The 12,977-nt window shown below is 42.2% G+C and overlaps 1 protein-coding gene and 1 long non-coding RNA gene across 2 annotated transcripts in view; one reads left to right on the forward strand and one right to left on the reverse strand.

Annotated features, from left to right (window-relative positions):
- Window positions 1-12,977, forward strand: part of itfg1 (integrin alpha FG-GAP repeat containing 1) — a 135,988-nt gene that overhangs the window by 47,091 nt on the left and 75,920 nt on the right. The gene's annotated exons all lie outside the window — the stretch shown is intronic.
- LOC130192330 (uncharacterized) lies at window positions 866-10,941 on the reverse strand. The gene is made up of 6 exons (XR_008831367.1): window positions 8,943-10,941; window positions 6,711-6,808; window positions 4,227-4,324; window positions 3,108-3,205; window positions 1,987-2,084; window positions 866-958 (listed from the first exon to the last, which is right to left on the reverse strand). It is a non-coding gene; the product is annotated as an uncharacterized LOC130192330 (long non-coding RNA).

The following is a 12,977-nucleotide window of genomic DNA, read 5'->3' on the forward strand; positions in this document are numbered from 1 at the left end:
TGTTTTCTCTCAACAACATATTATGGCCTGCAAAATAGAGCATGTTCAAAATACCTCTTTGAAAATGACTACAGCTCATTAAGTATATATTTACACCTGTATTAACTTGAGATTAGATCCTAAAATGTTTTGTTAAAATTATATAAAGTCACTTATAGTTTGAATAAAACGCCAGGGCCCCACAAGGATAGGAAAGCAAGTAGGTGTGTGAGGTTGTTTTCTCTCAACAACATATTATGGCCTGCAAAATAGAGCATGTTCAAAATACCTCTTTGAAAATGACTACAGCTCATTAAGTATATATTTACACCTGTATTAACTTGAGATTAGATGCTAAAATGTTTTGTTAAAATTATGTAAAGTCACTTATAGTTTGAATAAAATGCCAGGGCCCCACAAGGATAGGATAGCAAGGATGTGTGAGGTTGTTTTCTCTCAACAGCATATTATGGCCTGCAAAATGGGCCATGTTCAAAATACCTCTTTGAAAATGACTACAGCTCATTAAGTATACATTTACACCTGTATTAACTTGAAGTTAGATCCTAAAATGTTTTGTTAAAATTATATAAAGTCACTTATAGTTTGAATAAAACCCCAGGGCCCCATAAGGATAGAGTAGAAACAAACATGAGTGTGTGTATGTGAAATTAACTGTCTCTCTGGCTGCCACACTAGATATATATGCGTTTTAGATTAAGACTCATCCCTGAATCTGAAGTCTATCGAATAACTCCATGAGTAAGCTGACTGACATGCTGCATCAGAAAAGCAATGAGAACACATCCCTATCTTGATAGAGCTACATCGTGTACAGGTCAACATATATAGAGACAACAGTGTTTACAATACTCCCTTACCTGACTGTAGCTCTATTTGGGTCACATCCATCATAGGTAGTCCAGTCTAAAGGCGTCTCCGTGTCCACTGCCACAGCAGGAGCCTGATTGTGTGTCACCTGGAATTCAGATTGAAAAAAAGACTGCATTTAGAAATTATAGTAATGATGAGATACTCACAAGTTACCAAATTGACTTTATTTGAAAAGTCTATTAAATGTTTATTAAATGGCAAATAACTTAAAGCAGTGTGCATGGCCTATTCTAAAGTCAAACAAGAACATATAGGGGCTGTACTGATTCATATTCAAAATACACTTTAAAACCTATAACAGCTCACAAAGTAGAACTATATATATATATATATATATGTAATAACCGGAGGTTAGATGCTAAAATGTGTTGTACAAATGATGTGAAGTCACTTAAAGCGAGAATGAGATGACAGGGCCCCATAAGGATAAACTAGAAAAGTGTGTGTGTGAGGTTAAATATGAAATCCTTTAAAGTGAGATAGAAATCCAGGGCGGGCCCCATAAGGATGGACTATGAACTGTGTGTGTGAGGTTGTTATCTTTTAACAACATATTACGGCCTGCAATGGCGCATGTTCAAAATAACTCTTTGACAAATACAACAGCTCATTAAGTATACATTTACACCTGTTTTAACTTGAGGTTAGATCCTGAAATGTTTTGTTGAAATGATATAACGTCACTTATAGTTTGACTAAAACACCAGGGCTGCATAAGGATAGACTAGTTTAGACTTGTGTATATTCTACATACACAAGTCAATGTATAGTACTGAGAAATGCAATTGAGTAAAACACTGGCCCTTCAGGGACCTGAAACCCCCATACCTTTGTTGATATTAATGAAGCTTTCAATCAACTATGGCTTGGCATAGGGTTACAACTGTGTGTGTGTATGTGAAATTAACTGTCTCTCTGGCTGCAACACTAGATATATATGCGTTTTAGATTAAGACTCATCCCTGAATCTGAAGTCTATCGAATAACTCCATGAGTAAGCTTACTGACATGCTGCATCAGAAAAGCAATGAGAACACATCCCTATCTTGATAGAGCTACATCGTGTACAGGTTAACATATATAGAGACAACAGTGTTTACAATACTCCCTTACCTGACGGTAGCTCTATTTGGGTCACATCCATCATAGGTAGTCCAGTCTAAAGGCGTCTCCGTGTCCACTGCCACAGCAGGAGCCTGATTGTGTGTCACCTGGAATTCAGATTGAAAAAAAGACTGCATTTAGAAATTATAATAATGATGTATGTTGAGATACTCACAAGTTACCAAAGTGACTTTATTTGAAAAGTCTATTAAATGGCAAATAACTTAAAGCAGTGTGCATGGCCTATTCTAAAGTCTAACAAGAACATATAGGGGGCTGCACTGATTCATATTCAAAATACACTTTAAAACCTATAACAGCTCACAAAGTAGAACTATATCTACATATATAATAACCGGAGGTTAGATGCTAAAATGTGTTGTACAAATGATGTGAAGTCACTTAAAGCGAGAATGAGATGACAGGGCCCCATAAGGATGAACTAGAAAAGTGTGTGTGTGTGTGAGGTTAAATATGAAATCCTTTAAAGTGAGATAGAAATCCAGGGCGGGCCCCATAAGGATGGACTAGGAACTATGTGTGTGAGGTTGTTATCTTTTAACAACATATTACGGCCTGCAATGGAGCATGTTCAAAATACCTCTTTGACAAATACAACAGCTCATTAAGTATACATTTACACCTGTTTTCACTTGAGGTTAGATCCTGAAATGTTTTGTTGAAGTGATATAAAGTCACTTATAGTTTGACTAAAACACCAGGGCTGCATAAGGATAGATTAGTTTAGACTCGTGTATATTCTACATACACAAGTCAATGTATAGTACTGAGAAATGCAATTGAGTAAAACACTGGCCCTTAAGGGACCTGAAACCCCCATACCTTTGTTGATATCAATGAAGCTTTCAATCAACTATGGCTTGGCTTAGGGTTCCGAACGTGTGTGCGTGTATGTGAAATTAACTGTCTCTCTGGCTGCAACACTAGATATATATGCGTTTTAGATTAAGACTCATCCCTGAATCTGAAGTCCATCGAATAACTCCATGAGTAAGCTGACTGACATGCTGCATCAGAAAAGCAATGAGAACACATCCCTATCTTGATAGAGCTACATCGTGTACAGGTTAACATATATAGAGACAACAGTGTTTACAATACTCCCTTACCTGACGGTAGCTCTATTTGGGTCACATCCATCATAGGTAGTCCAGTCTAAAGGCGTCTCCGTGTCCACTGCCACAGCAGGAGCCTGATTGTGTGTCACCTGGAATTCAGATTGAAAAAAAGACTGCATTTAGAAATTATAGTAATGATGTATGTTGAGATACTCACAAGTTACCAAAGTGACTTTATTTGAAAAGTCTATTAAATGGCAAATAACTTAAAGCAGTGTGCATGGCCTATTCTAAAGTCTAACAAGAACATATAGGGGGCTGCACTGATTCATATTCAAAATACACTTTAAAACCTATAACAGCTCACAAAGTAGAACTATATCTACATATATAATAACCGGAGGTTAGATGCTAAAATGTGTTGTACAAATGATGTGAAGTCACTTAAAGCGAGAATGAGATGACAGGGCCCCATAAGGATGAACTAGAAAAGTGTGTGTGTGTGAGGTTAAATATGAAATCCTTTAAAGTGAGATAGAAATCCAGGGCGGGCCCCATAAGGATGGACTAGGAACTATGTGTGTGAGGTTGTTATCTTTTAACAACATATTACGGCCTGCAATGGAGCATGTTCAAAATACCTCTTTGACAAATACAACAGCTCATTAAGTATACATTTACACCTGTTTTCACTTGAGGTTAGATCCTGAAATGTTTTGTTGAAGTGATATAAAGTCACTTATAGTTTGACTAAAACACCAGGGCTGCATAAGGATAGATTAGTTTAGACTAGTGTATATTCTACATACACAAGTCAATGTATAGTACTGAGAAATGCAATTGAGTAAAACACTGGCCCTTAAGGGACCTGAAACCCCCATACCTTTGTTGATATCAATGAAGCTTTCAATCAACTATGGCTTGGCTTAGGGTTCCGAACGTGTGTGCGTGTATGTGAAATTAACTGTCTCTCTGGCTGCAACACTAGATATATATGCGTTTTAGATTAAGACTCATCCCTGAATCTGAAGTCCATCGAATAACTCCATGAGTAAGCTGACTGACATGCTGCATCAGAAAAGCAATGAGAACACATCCCTATCTTGATAGAGCTACATCGTGTACAGGTCAACATATATAGAGACAACAGTGTTTACAATACTCCCTTACCTGACGGTAGCTCTATTTGGATCACATCCATCATAGGTAGTCCAGTCTAAAGGCGTCTCCGTGTCCACTGCCACAGCAGGAGCCTGATTGTGTGTCACCTGGAATTCAGATTGAAAAAAAGACTGCATTTAGAAATTATTGCAATGATGTATGTTGAGATACTCACAAGTTACCAAATTGACTTCATTTGAAAAGTCTATTAAATGTTTATTAAATGGCAAATAACTTAAAGCAGTGTGCATGGCCTATTCTAAAGTCTAACAAAAACATATAGGGGGCTGCACTGATTCATATTCAAAATACACTTTAAAACCTATAACAGCTCACAAAGTAGAACTATATATATATATATATAATAACCGGAGGTTTGATGCTAAAATGTGTTGTACAAATTATGTGAAGTCACTTAAAGTGAGAATGAGATGACAGGGCCCCATAAGGATAAACTAGAAAAGTGTGTGTGTGTGAGGTTAAATATGAAATCCTTTAAAGTGAGATAGAAATCCAGGGCGGGCCCCATAAGGATGGACTATGAACTGTGTGTGTGAGGTTGTTATCTTTTAACAACATATTACGGCCTGCAATGGAGCATGTTCAAAATACCTCTTTGACAAATACAACAGCTCATTAAGTATACATTTACACCTGTTTTCACTTGAGGTTAGATCCTGAAATGTTTTGTTGAAGTGATATAAAGTCACTTATAGTTTGACTAAAACACCAGGGCTGCATAAGGATAGACTAGTTTAGACTAGCGTATATTCTTTAAACACAAGTCAATGTATAGTACTGAGAAATGCAATTGAGTAAAACACTGGCCCTTAACCCTCTGAAAACGAAGCCCGCTACAGTGCGTTTTGACAGCTCTACGTTTTTAAAATCTGTATATCTCCGCGACAATACGTCGCCGAGATACGTTTAAAATACTGGATGAATCCGGAGGATTTCCTCTTCCGTTCATTTCTCTACCGTAAGCTCCTCTGCGATTCAGAGAAAGATAGGGGGACGAACGTGTCGGGTGACGCGGCACCGAGTACTGTGATTTGCCAATGCGGTTGTCCGTCAACATTTTGCGGAGAAGAACAACCAATGAACACTCAAGAAATCACAAGGACCTGCCCACCTTGAAGCTCATTAGCAGTCTGTCAGTCAGAGAAGCCAGAGAACACGGCGCGAACGGACTTCACAACAAGGAAGCAGCTGCAGCGACTTTGGCGAGCAGCGCGGAGCCTCAGAGGAGCTCCAGAGCCACGAGGAGGAACACTCAGCCAGAAGAGATCCACTTGGACCGGGTAAGTGTCTTCACTAAACTTTACGTGTCCTTTGCGTATCTGTTACGTGTCCGTTTTACCGTGTCTGTTACCGTGTCCCGTCACGGTGCCCGTTACGTGCGCGCGGTGCTGACTAGTATTATATTTTACAGAGAGGATTCACCAGCGCCTGCAGCGCAGCCTGCAGCCCCACCTGCAGCTCTACCTGCCCAGCCAGGAAAGAGGTTTTGTGCCCCGGAGGACCATGACACGATGACATGATGCCATTATAGTGAAGCCATATTGTAAATATTCTGTATCAATATTTGTGTTCTGTTTCCTATTTCTCAACATGAATATTATGGAGAATATGTGTACTTTTTCTAATGTATAATACATTTATTTGAAGAAGAAAAAATGTAATGGTCATTTTTTATTTGCACACACCCCATGAAACTGTATCTGCAGTATGAAGTAATTTCTCAGTCCCATCTTTATCATATTGGTGAATATGTGACAGACCACATCATTTCTACTCAAAAAACGATAGTACAAAATTTGGTTTTTGACATTTATTTACATGTATCTAGCATTGTATTAAGATATTTCACTGCTTTTGTGAACCTATGACCTTTGGTAAACTAATTTTAAACACCAAAACAGTTGGTCCACATGAATAAAGGTGTGTTTTCAGAAGAGATATGAAGAATTTTGAGAAATCGAACTTACATTTTCAGCTTTAGGGCCATATTTTTTCTTTCCACTTGTACCTGAGGACAATTGTGCCTCATAATATAGAGAGCTGAGATTGTTCTGGAATTTCTGATGTATAACACATGGGTATGTGTCATATGCAAAAGCCTTTTAAAGGTGAATTTAATTTTGTTTGTAAAATCGAGAAAATGACCCCAGACTCCAGAGGGTTAAGGGACCTGAAACCCCCATACCTTTGTTGATATCAATGAAGCTTTCAGTCAACCATGGCTTGCCTTAGGGTTACAAACGTGTGTGTGTGTGTGTGAAATTAACTGTCTCTCTGGCTGCAACACTAGATATATATGCGTTTTAGATTAAGACTCATCCCTGAATCTGAAGTCCATCGAATAACCCCATGAGTAAGCTGACTGACATGCTGCATCAGAAAAGCAATGAGAACACATCCCTATCTTGATAGAGCTACATCGTGTACAGGTCAACATATATAGAGACAACAGTGTTTACAATACTCCCTTACCTGACGGTAGCTCTATTTGGATCACATCCATCATAGCTAGTCCAGTCTAAAGGCGTCTCCGTGTCCACTGCCACAGCAGGAGCCTGATTGTGTGTCACCTGGAATGCAGATTGAAAAAAAGACTGCATTTAGAAATTATAGTCATGATGTATGTTGAGATACTCACAAGTTACCAAAGTGACTTTATTTGAAAAGTCTATTAAACGTTTATTAAATGGCAAATAACTTACAGCAGTGTGCATGGCCTATTCTAAAGTCTAACAAGAACATATAGGGGCTGCACTGATTCATATTCAAAATACACTTTAAAACCTATAACAGCTCACAAAGTAGAACTATATATGATATGATATATACCTTTATTCGTCCCACAGTGGGGAAATTTCAAAAATCACAGCAGCGGTGCACATCAGAGCATTAATAGAAATAATTATAAAACACAAAACTAAATACTAAAAAACTAAAATCTAAATACTAATACTAAATATACAAGGGGAAAACAAAGTAAAGTGCTGAGTAAAGTGTTGAGTTTGCCAGGATCTACTGCAGTGTGTTGTGGAGCCTGACAGCAGCAGGAAGGAAGGACTTGTGGTTCCTCTCCTCAGACACGGGGAGGAATCAGCCGGTGGCTGAAGGAGCTGTGCAGAGCTGAGAGAGCGTCATGCATGGGGAGGGAGGCGTGGTTCATCAGAGACGAGAGCTTTGCCATCATCCTCCCGTCCCCCACCACCTCCACAGCATCCACAGGACACCCAGCACGCTGCTGGCCTTCTTTAGCAGCTCGTTCAGCCTCTTCCTGTCAGCCGCTGCCATGCTGCTGCTCCAGAAGACCACTCCATAAAAGATGGCAGATGCCACCACAGAGTCCAAGAAGGTCTTCAGGACCTCAGCCTCCTCAGCAGAAAGAGTCTGCTCTGTCCCTTTTTATTAAGTGCGTGGTCAGCCCAGTCCAGTTTGTTGTTCAGGTGAACACCCAGGTACTTATAAGATTTTACAATCTCAATGTCCAGTCCCTGGATGCTCACTGGTACCGGAGGAGTGCGTTTACCACGGCGGAAGTCCACCACCAGCTACTTGGTCTTAATGGAATTGATGTGGAGGCGGTTACGCTGGCACCATTCCAAAAAGTCCTGGTTCAGTTCCCTGTACTCCCTGTCATCGTCGGCAGAGACGAGGCCGACGATTGCAGAGTCATCAGAGAACTTTTGCAGGTAGACGTGGTCGGAGTTGTGATTGAAGTCCGAGGTGTAGATGGTGAAGAGGAATGGAGCCAGAACGGTTCCCTGTGGAGCCCCTGTGCTGCAGGAGACCCGGTCTGACTCACATCCCCCTATCCTCACATCCTGTGGATGGTGAGGTGGTCCAGGATCCATGTGGTGAGGTGGTGGTCCACCCCAGACTGCTCCAGCTGGTCCCTCAGAAGCAAAGGCTGGATGGTGTTGAAGGCACTGGAGAAGAACATGACTCTCACAGTGTTTCCAGCCTTTTCCAGGTGAGAGCGGCATCGCTGCAGCAGGAAGATGACGGCGTCATCCACCCCGATGCCAGGTTGGTAGGTGAACTGAAGTGGGTCCAGCGATGAGCTCACCAGGGGGCGAAGCTGGACAAGGACCAACCTCTCCAGGGTCTTCATCAGGTGGGAGGTTAATGCCACCGGCCTGAAGCTGTTGAGGTCCTTGGGCCGCGGGGTCTTCGGTACTGGTACCACACAGGAGGTCTTCCACAGCTGTGGTACTTTCCCCAGCCTCAAGCTCAAGTTGAAGACGTGCTCCACTATCCCGCACAGCTGGTCTGCACAGGATTTGAGGAGCCTTGAGCTGATGCCGTCTGGACCCGTGGCCTTCCTCATATATATATATATATATAATAACCGGAGGTTAGATGCTAAAATGTGTTGTACAAATGATGTGAAGTCACTTAAAGTGAGAATGAGATGACCTGAAACCCCCTTACCTTTGTTGATATCAATGAAGCTTTCAATCAACTATGGCTAGGGTTACAAACGTGTGTGTGTGTGTGAAATTAACTGTCTCTCTGGCTGCAACACTAGATATATATGCGTTTTAGATTAAGACTCATCCCTGAATCTGAAGTCCATCGAATAACTCCATGAGTAAGCTGACTGACATGCTGCATCAGAAAAGCAATGAGAACACATCCCTATCTTGATAGAGCTACATCGTGTACAGGTCAACATATATAGAGACAACAGTGTTTACAATACTCCCTTACCTGACTGTAGCTCTATTTGGGTCACATCCATCATAGGTAGTCCAGTCTAAAGGCGTCTCCGTGTCCACTGCCACAGCAGGAGCCTGATTGTGTGTCACCTGGAATTCAGATTGAAAAAAAGACTGCATTTAGAAATTATAGTAATGATGTTTGTTGAGATACTCACAAGTTACCAAAGTGACTTTATTTGAAAAGTCTATTAAACGTTTATTAAATGGCAAATAACTTACAGCAGTGTGCATGGCCTATTCTAAAGTCTAACAAGAACATATAGGGGGCTGCACTGATTAATATTCAAAATACACTTTAAAACCTCTGAACCCCAGCTTTAGATCACATAATTCTAAGCATAAATAAGGGTTCCTTTCATAGCGTATAGTAATCACAACATTAAACAAGTAACCAGAGCAAGTAACACTGCATCCTGCCCGTGACTGTAAGACAACTCCGACAGGTCACACTGCAACAAGGATCAAAGAGCTGACACGGTGAATCACTGAATATATGCTAAAAATATATTGTGATATATTTTTCCATTTGCACCCCAAGTCTATTTTACATTGTGAGAGTTACAGCTGAACAAATAAGGCTAAGATGCTGTCAGACCAGCAACAGATTATTTTAATGAGAATACTCAATGCATTGATCAGCACACACTGCTCATTCAATGACTTCAACTCAAAAGAACAGACCACAGTAACCTTCAATAACTGCATGAGAAGGATGACCAGCCTCTTACTGTATTCACGATTTAGACATAGAATATAGTGTTACACTAGCTATTTGAGTCATGTTAGCTGGGGAAACATCACGGCACGTTTAGCGTCACGTGATCTTTGTTTACATCTCGCAGAACTCAAACCGGAAGTGAGACCGCGGCAGTTACGTAAACAGAGCTAGTTTCACAGATATAACCCGCCGAATTATAACGGGGAACACGTTAACAACACACAGCTTTCTTACGTGTAACACGAAGGTTTGGGACGCGAGTCAGCTCGTTATATCCGCTCTTCTTCGCCGATCTCAAACCGGAAGTCAAATGCCGCCGGAAGACAGCGGCAGTTTCGTAAACAGAGCTAGTTTCACAGATACAACCCGCCGAATTAAAACGGGTAACGCGTTAACAACACACAGCTTTCTTACGTGTATCGCGAAGGTTTGGGACGCGAGTCAGCTCGTGATATCCGCTCTTTCTCGCCGAGCTCAACCCGGAAGTAAATTGCCGCCGTGAGACCGCAGCAGAGTTACATAAACAGAGCTAGTTTCACAGATACAACCCGCCGACATAAAACGGGAAACACGTGAACAATATACAGCTTTCTTACGTGTATCGCGGAGGTTTGGGGACACGAGGGAGCTTCTGATCTCGTCTGTACATGTTACAGCCCGAGAGCTCAACTGATAGCTACTATAGCTAGCATGAGCAGCTAGCGATCTTGTCATATAAAGTAGTACCATCTGAATAACGGAGAAACGGTTTTTGCTACAGTTGCAACCCACGTGTGTTTAGAGTAAAAACACATATAATGAACTAAGTCATATTTAATAAAGTAAACCTACCTTGGAGAAGAAGTTCATGAGTTAGACAGATCCACACGGCTTGGGGAATCAGATCCAGATCTCGAACCACTGCATGGGACTTTACCTTACATCTCGCGAGATTCGTGGACACATGGCGAGATCTCAGGCAAATCCCGCGAGAAGTTATACACACACGGGAGTGTGTGTAGCCGCGCACCCAGCACCATTCAAACATAGGGGGCGGTAGTGAGTAGAAATTCTACACACACATTACACACACTTTTCCAGTTTTTGTTACTTTATGGGACTTTAGTTAAAAAGCAACAGGAGTATCAGGGGAGGCTTCTGAGCCCATATACATCAAAAACGGTGTGGGGCCCTGATTTTAGGGCCCCACGAGGTAGGTGGGCCCCATACCGCTGGTGTGCTCCCTGTTTCGGGGCCCTACAACGTAATAAATGCAAGTACACACACACACACACACACACACCACCGCCTACGTAGCATCTTGTGTTATTCATTTTAGTTACATCCTACCAGTTGGCAAGAGCCCCCACTCTTTTTTCTTCCTTCCTCTGCCACCAGAGAACAAGCTTCCACTTTTTTTTCTTCCCCAAATCCAAAATAGAAATATTACAGGCTTATCTGCATGTCCGCCCCTACACACACACACACACACACACACACACACACACACACACACACACACACACACACACACACACACACACACACACACACAGCTGCGCACTCCCTGTGGACATGCCTGTCAGCAAAAAAGATTGGAGGAAGAAGTGAAAAGGGGGTGTTAAAGGGAGTGGAGGCTGAGAGAGGAGGACTCATCTGCACTGATGGGTGAAGTGAACACATGTTGTGTTCTGCGTCGCTATGCGTTTGAGATCTAAGAGAGGAAGAGAGAGAGAGAGGTAGAGGGGGAGAGAGAGATGTGCAATGAGGAGGAAAGCAGGCTCTCTAAGCTTGTCCCCTTTCACAGAGTGGTGATAATAATGTGCGTGTCGCAATGATACCCAAAGAAGCCAACGCTTGCATGCAGTTTGTATGATTATCTGCATCGCCGTATTGATATCGTCTGTGAATCGTTATTTGTGGCGTAAACACTCTTACGAGTCCGTGATTCTGCCTGGTTTTACACCACTCTAGGTGAGCGTGTAGCTCCATTACAGCAGATGTCTCCCCCTGAGGAGAGTCTGCCCACTGATGAAAATGGAGAAAATGGGAGAAAGGGAAGGGATATAGGAGGGAGGAACCAGAAGGGGGAAGGAAGCATGGAAATGGAGCGACATGGAAAGAAAAGAGAGCTTGATGTAGGAAAGGATGGAAAAATAGACGATGGGAGGAAGGGAGATTGAAGAAGGTAGGACCGAAGGTGTCCCCTCTTTGCCACTTTTTAGAGGAACATCCTATCCGAGGGAATGAGGACTGAATAGTGAATAAGACTTGTGATATGCATTCGACATAAAACGAAGACGTGATGAGATGCCTCCGGGTGCACGGCAGTCCCGCTGAGTAGGTAGGTGTGTGTGTGTGTGTGTGTGTGTGTGTGTGTGTGTGTATGTGTGTGTGTGGTTCAATCTCCACACGGCAATTCCCTCCTTCCCTTCCTGTGGTCGCAGCCACATCTCTGCCTCTGCAGCAGCTCCGGGCTCCACCATATTAAAAGAGACCGCACGGGGGGCTTCCAAGTCTCTGTCGTTACAGACACACTGATCATATTTATTGTCCTCTTTTTTTCTTCTTTTTTTTCTGCGCCCACATTCTGGAACCCAGTTGGATATCGCTGCAGAGCATGATGTTGTTGTGGGCCTGTGGGTGTCGACACCTGTCAAGAACATTGTAGCAAAAGGAAAGCAAACCGAAATGGGACTTGCAGAGTTCCCAGAGCACCACGTTGTTGGGTCCCCGCGCTTAAGACAGACACGTTGTTTCACCGCGGCCTGCTCTCTGGGCGAATACACGCTTTTCTTTTGACACGGCTGTTATGCAAATGTATATTTTTGTCATCGATGATTGAACAATCGTCCCAGGCCTTCAGGGACATCACATATATTTTGAATGAACGACAGACAGCCCATTGCTCCTGGCATTTTCATGCAATATTAGCAGTAGCCTTAACAAGAGGAGATTTGAATTAGACGCCCATCCTTTGCTGCCCTTGGAAGTGTAATGTTCTTGAGTTCACCAGACTGGAGGGTGATGACGTAAAAGCTTCGAAATTCACATGTTGGATATTTACTTTATATCCCAGAACCAAATGAAAATAATCCCTTCAGCTTTTGTTCACCATAAACTATATTTTAGGCTAACCACCAACCCAGTGACTTAAAGAGGAGAGACCTGCAAGTAAAACAAATGCTCCATCCAGATCACATGTGAAGACCCGGTAAATGGGACCTACACAGGGACTGATACCAGAGGTTTGGAGTGAAAGAACCCGTGGTGGGTGGAATGCAGCTTTCTCACATACAGTCCATCAAAGGGTGATTGACCCCAAGA

This window comes from Pseudoliparis swirei, chromosome 4 (genome assembly GCF_029220125.1).
Source record: "Pseudoliparis swirei isolate HS2019 ecotype Mariana Trench chromosome 4, NWPU_hadal_v1, whole genome shotgun sequence".
Classification (NCBI taxonomy): Eukaryota; Metazoa; Chordata; class Actinopteri; order Perciformes; family Liparidae; genus Pseudoliparis; species Pseudoliparis swirei.